Here is a 7,204-nt window from a genome sequence, read left to right as displayed (position 1 = left end):
AACTCCCTAAAAAAAAAAAAAAAAAGAAAAAAAAGAAAATGAATACCACCAGAGGGGACCAGCAGTTAGAGTAATGGCTATGTCGCTGGACTCCCACATAGTCGACCGCGGTTCGAGTCCCATACCTGGTGGCTTAAACTCACACCGGGTACGTGTGCATGCGTGCCCAAGATCCCGAGAGGAGAATGGAGGAGAAGGGACTGCGGCGTGGCCATGCCCCCTGGGGGATAATTTCTCGCTTTCTGTCTCTCTGTCTGTCTGGCGAGCGCACGCGCCCTATAGCAAAAACCTCTCCAAAAAAAAGAAAGAAAGAAAAACTTATACCAGCAGCTATGTGGCCTGGTGGTTAATATGACCAAAGCTCACATGGCTGACTGAGTGGTTAAAATCCCAGACCTATCAACTTGAGAAACATGAGAGAAGCATGTGTATGTGTACCCCAACTCCAGAAAAGGAGGGAGAGAAGTGAGGGCCTAGCAGGTGGCATGGTGGCTAGGGTGCTGGATACTTCCACATGCCCGACCATGGTTCGAGTCCCACACCTGGTGACTTGCTTTCTCACTTTCTTTCTCTCTGTCTCTCTCTTGTCAAATTAAAATAAAGGAATGAATAAATAAAATTAAATAAATAATTCTTAAAATAATAAAAGGAAAAGGACAAGAAATGAAAGAGAAAGTATTATGGAGTGAACATTTCCCATGGGTGGGGTCACTTTTCCTCTCCTTCTCTCTGTCTTTCTCCCTCTCTGGTGAGTGCTTAAAAAAAAAAAAAAAGAAAATCAATAGATTGGTCATAGTTATAAAACCCATGTTTCTAATTGATATTTTCTCTCATAACTGAAGTCCAACTAGTCAATGGTTCTGTACATTTTTCTTCAGCCAAGATATATAACAAAGTTCACATTCCCATGGGTTTAACCAAAGTTACGCATAATTTCTGCCAGCTCCTTGTAATTCTACCACTTTTTGTTTTCTCTACGATGTATCCTGAAATGCATATAAAAGTGGTATGATCACAGGAAAAACCTTTAATCTCTTCCAAATTTGTACTTTACAAAAAGCAAATCATCTGTAAATTTTGTTCAAGTAAAATTAGAAAAAAAATTGGGGGGCCAACGGGTGGCGTGGTGGTTCAGGTGCTGGACACTCCCACATGGTCGACCACGGTTCAAGTCCCGGACCTGGTGGCATGCCTTCTCACTTTCTCTCTCTCTCTCTGTGTCTCTCTGGTCAAATTAAAATAAATGAATGAATAAATAAAATTAAATAAATAATTCTTTAAAAACATTAGAAAAAATTATCTTTGTAGCATTAAGTCTGAAAATCTCGGCACTAACCTGGATCATCTAAGACCTTTCTTTTCTTTGTTATCAAGCCCATGTGCTTGACAGAGAGAAACAGAGAGAGAGAGAGAAAGTGAGAGAGCCCCTCCCCAGGGGACAAAGGCCAGGAGATTGAGCTTATCTGCATACATTCCCAGAGTGTTTTTCAAGCCGCTAGGTCGCAAACCACACAGTTGGCCATGTGGGAGCTGGCCGCCTTAACAAACATACAATGTGCAGGCCTGACCTTTCTTTATATGTGTGGTACACCACAGTCAAGTAGACTATTCTTTCTGAAAACGAAGGTGAGGTACAACTCTTACAGTCCTAAAAGCCCTCGCCATTTGTCTGTGAAGAATAAAACCCTCAGGATATATTACTTGGCTCTTTGTGTCGAGTCACTATGTGAAAAGACTTTCCATTATTCCATTTCTAAGTGTAGTTTATAAGGTAATATTCATATACTCAGGTTTGAACTTGAAGAGTTTTCACCTGTCTTACCCAGGTGCCTAGGCCAAAAGGGCAAAAACCCACATTTGATTAAGGCAGATGGATACCACATAGCCAATAACACAGTTCAAGCCCCAGACCCAGCATCTTGGAAAACATGCCTGTCATGTGTGCCCAGATCCTGAAATGAAGGAGAAGTGGACAAGAAGGGACTGTAGTATGATCATTACTGACAGCGTGCTTTCTCATTTACCACCTCCCTCTCTCTCTCCACCCTGCCTCTGTGAGAGCACACATGCCTTCTAGCAAATTATTTTTTAAAAAGAGAGGAGTACCCAAAACCAGGTAGTTAGGAGAAATAAATTATTTTTAAGTTTTAGACTTTTTTCAATTATAAAGTAATACACATTTGTAGTGAAAAAAGTAATCACGCTCAACGGTATGAAACAAAGAGTACGAGCCCTTTTAATACCATTTCACTCTTCAGGGCTGACAACTCTTAACAGTTTCTCTCATGTCTGTCTAAAATTTTTCCATACATATGTATTTATATGTAAAATAATATAAATACAGAATTCCAAAAATGAGTCCATTTCAGACTGACGCTCGTTCTCCTCTCTGTAACTCAGCAGAATCACAGGCTGCTGCAATATGCCCCGAAGTGCGTAAAGCTATAACTGCAGCGTTTTGTCCGGTACAGCTCACCTGTTTTCCAGATCTGGCATGCTTAGGTTTCTAGCAGCAAAGCACATTTTGAGAGGGATGACCTTCCTGTCCTTGGAGCTGTTCTGGTGTTTTGGAGAACCGGAGTCCTCACTGCCGCTAAAGCTTGGTGACTGGGGAGCTGCACCTTCCCATGGCAGATCTGAGACCAATGATGGCTTCTTGATATATGGTGTTACTTCTCGGATGAACTTGACTATGAACAAAAATCAAAGAAGGGGGTTAGTGTTTTAGCTTCCATTCACAATAACTGAAATAAATACTCACACATGCAACATCTACAACAAAGTAAAGAAACAAAGTTGAAGACTCATACTGGGAGATAGACATTACCATCTAGTTTCAGATGACTCAACAGTTAGGAAATTACTGACACTTTCGCCCACTGGTTCACTATATGCTGAAGTCATACAGGACAAAATTAATCTCTTTTCCATGAGAATCCTTCAAATATCTGAAGAAATATTATCTCTATTCTCTATATTAAGCTAAGTATTTCTAGTTCAATTCAATTCAATCACCTTTTTAAAGAATTATTTTATTTAACTTGCTTTTCTTTTCTCTCTCTCCTTTTGACTTGAGAGGGACAGAGTGAGAGAGAGAGGGAAAGTGAGGAAGCAAGCCGCCAGGTCCAGGATTCAAACCGCAGTCGGCCATGTGGGAGTCCAGTGCCCTTAACCACCATGCCACCTGCCGGCCCCTCAATCAACATTTATTAGCTCCCTATCAAGTGCCAGGCATTAGCCTAGCCAATGAAGATACAGGGAAGTGACAGATGGATCTTGTCCTTGAGGAATGCTACCCTTGTAGGAAAGAAAGCTAATGTAAACAGATCATTACTGTTAAGAGAAACAAGTGTAAAAATAAGGTATACTCAAGATTAGATATATACAAAGCAGATAAATACAAAGCAGATGCAACTGATCTTCTTTCAAAATACTCTATTTCTATTTATGTAGTCCAAAATTAAAATACAGTTTTTAATAGATAGGTAGCTCTTTTTAAGTTTGACTTAGGACTCATATAAAAACACTTTACCTTAGTCATGGCAATTACTGTCATTTGTGTGTTCTTCTTTTAAACACTAGGCAAACTGAAGATTGCTAAAATCTTAAATAGTGCTAAAAATGTGAATGTAGAGGAATCAGTCATCACTAACTCTACTAACATCAGTATGTGTTACATTAGTAAACTGTCTCTCTTTCAATCCAAGGTGACTGGGGGCAGCTGGTAGAGTGGTGGTTAAAGCACTGGACTCCCAGGACCAGCAGATAGTGCAATGTTTATATTGCTGGACTCACACATGGTCGACTGTGGTTCAAGTCCTGAACCTGGCAACTTAAAACTCATGCCAAACGTGTGTGCACGCGTGTGTGTGTGTGCATGCCTAAGATCCCAAGAGGAGAATGGAGGAGAGGGACTTTGGTGTGGCCATCCCCCCAAGGGGTGATTTCTTGCTTTCTGTCTCTCTCTGTCTCTCCGGCAAAGCACATGCATCCCATAGCAAAAAATCTCTCTTAAAAAAAAAAGGGAGGGGGGACAAGTAGTTGGCATAATGGCTATGTTGCTGGACTCCCATGTAGTCGATCGCGTTTTGAGTCCCGGACAAGTGGCTTAAACTCACGCCGGGTGTGTATATGCCCAAGATTCCAAGAGGAGAATGGAGAAGAAGGGACTGTGGTGTGGCAATGCCCCCTGGGGGGTAATTTCTCGCTTTCTGTCTGTCTCTCTGGTGAGCGCATGCACCCTATAGCAAAAATCTCTCAAAAAAAAAAAAAACCCTGGACTACCACATAGCCTACCTGGAAGCTTGCTTTCTCATGTTCCATTTCTCTTTCTTTCTCTGTCTCTCTCTCTGGTGAGCACACGTGCCCTATGGCAACTTAAATAATAATAATACTAAATAAAATTAAATAAATAATTGTTTTTAATGGGACCATCAGTTGGCGTAATGGCTATATTTGCTGGACAACCATGTAGTCAATTGTAGTTCGAGTCTTGGACCTGGTGCTTAAACTCACACTGGGTGCGTTTGCGTGTGTGCCCAAGATCCTGAGAGGAGAATGGAGGAGAAGGGATTGCGGCGTGGCCACCTCCCCAGGGGGTGGTTTTCTGGCTTTTGTCTCTCTGTCTCTCTCTGGTTTTCTGGCAAGTGCACACGCCCTATAGCAAAAACCTATTTAAAAATTCCAATGTGAGGGAACAGCAGTTAGCGTAATGGCTATGTCGCTGAACTCCCAAACCACGGTTTGAGTCCTGGGCCCGGTAGCTTAAGCTCACACCAGGCACATGTGCGTGTGTGCCCAAGATCCCGAGAGGAGAATGGAGGAGAAGGGATTGCGGCATGGCCATTCCCCCTGGGGGGTGATTTCTCGCTTTCTGTCTATCTCTCCCTGTCTTTCTGTTGAGCACACGTGCCCTATCACAAAAACCTCTCAAAAAAAAAAAAATCCAATGTGACAGGTCATTAGAGTAGTAGAGTAGTATCATGGGAACTGAATAACTGAAAAGATATGATCATTGCCAATCCTTAGCAATATCATAACAGCTGGTATTAATATTTTATAGCATTGAAAGCCTTACAAGTCAGTGAAACATTTACTAGGAAAAGGATTATTAAATCTAAAAAATAATCCGTTATCTTTTTAAAAAAAAAAATAGTTAATAAGAGTCTTTAAAACACTTTCTCTTTTGGCCCAGTAGTACAGCACAGTACTTAGGCTATACAGTAGGAACCGATTCCACATGCCAACCTGGCTCTGCAAGTTGAGTCCTGGTCCAAGAGGCTTGAAAAACATGGATGCATGCCAGAGACTTGATGGCATGGAGAAATCGAAAAAAGGATTTCAGTGCGATCAGGCCCCACTGGAGGGTTGCATGTGTGCTACTTCCTGGCACTCTCTCATGTACACATAAATAGGTAATATAGGACCAGCAGATGGTGTAATTGTTATGTCACTGGACTCCCATGTAGTTGACTGCAGTTTGAGTCCCAGATCTGGCAGCTTAAAACTCATGCTGGGCATGTGTGTATGCGTGCCCAAAATCACGGGGAGAATGTCGGGGAAGCAAAGGGCTTACAGTGTGGCCATTCCCCTGGGGAGTGATATCTCGTTTTCTCTCTTTTCGGCTCTCTCTGTCCCTCCAGTGAGTGCATGTGCTCTATAGCAAAGCTCTCTCATAAATAAATAGATAAGTAACACGTGCCCTATAGCAAAGCTCTCTCATAAAGAAATAGATAGGTAATAAATGGGGGCCAGCAGGTGGCATGGTGGTTAAGGCACTAGACTCCTACATGGCCGACTGTGGTTCAAGTCCTAGACCTGGCAATTTGCTTTCTCACTTTCCCTCTCTCTGGTCAAATTCAAAAATAATAATGATAAATCAAATTAAATAAATTATCATTAAAAAATAGCTATGTGATCTCATCTAACTCTTCTGAGATTACCATCTATGAAATGAGGCCAACACCAAATGAGTAAAAATTCTAGACACATGTACTTAACATTCAAAACTGAAATAACACTATTTTCTTGTAAATTATTAAATAAGATCTATTTAAATTACACATAGTACTAGGAAACGTAATAACTCTAACATTTAGATATAGTCTATATTTGAATATATACAATACACGTGTGTGCTTTCTAGTCACAGTTGTTGTGGAGAATGGCCAGTCAGCAAACATGGTTACTAGTTGCCTCAGGTCACCAAGATTTTTTCATCCTACAAAAATGTAAAGGGGAGCACACAAAGACAGAAAGTCATTTGTGTGTTTGTATACATAAGATAATACGTAAATGGCTTTTTGTTTTTGAAACCTTCACCAAAACAAAAACTGAGTATAAGCACAGATGTTTGAGATACTGTCATGCTGAGCAACCTCAGAGTAAGAAATAAGTTCCTCCAAATTAAATTGAAAATTTTCCTGAAGCCATAACCTTTAGTGATTTTGTAATTGGGCAATCTAAATTGGATAACTTAAAAGCAATCATACCAGAATTTTTTGTCTATCTGTAGTCATATAAATTCAATAGTTTATTTGCAGAATTCCTGAAGGGAGAAATTGTATGGTTACTAGCAAGCTCCCCTCCCAGATGACAAAAATGGACAAATCCCGGTGTTTAGCTAACAAAGACTATAAGTGAGTATTTTAATTCTCTAGTAAACTTCCTTTACAAAAAAGTTTAAATCCTTATATTCTATTGACTAAAAGGTCATTATTCATGAAACGTCTAAGATTTGGCTCATGGAAACTTAATCAGATGGTTAAAGATGTTAGCAGTTTAGGACGTGATCTAAAACTATTGTGCATGTTTCTTTTCTTAATCCCAATTCATTCCTTACGTGTAGGCCTCAATCATTGCAGTATTTGGGTTACTGATTGAGTAGAAGCAAGGAAAACCAATAACTCTGTAGTAATCAGAATGTTACCTAACTATATTGTTTACTTTATTGTAAATGCTGGTGAACAGTGGTCAATAAATAGTTTCATATTTCTTTTTAAAAAAATGTAAAGGGGAGCAACCGGTGTTATCTCTTCAAAAGCTAAGACATTTCAACACAAATTTTAGCTTTGGGCTTTCAAGGGAGGATGAGATCACAAGAACTTAGGCAGGAATTCCTAGGGTTTCCACTTGCATGGCAGAGACTTGTTTCCTGAACATTTAAGGTAGTACACCAACTACTAGGCTACCATCTGGGGGAAAC

This window comes from Tupaia chinensis, unplaced genomic scaffold (assembly GCF_000334495.1).
Source record: "Tupaia chinensis unplaced genomic scaffold, TupChi_1.0 Scaffold000523_1, whole genome shotgun sequence".
NCBI classification, from domain to species: Eukaryota; Metazoa; Chordata; class Mammalia; order Scandentia; family Tupaiidae; genus Tupaia; species Tupaia belangeri.
The sequence above is the reverse complement of the archived record's forward strand: the minus strand, read 5'-3'. Positions refer to the sequence as shown.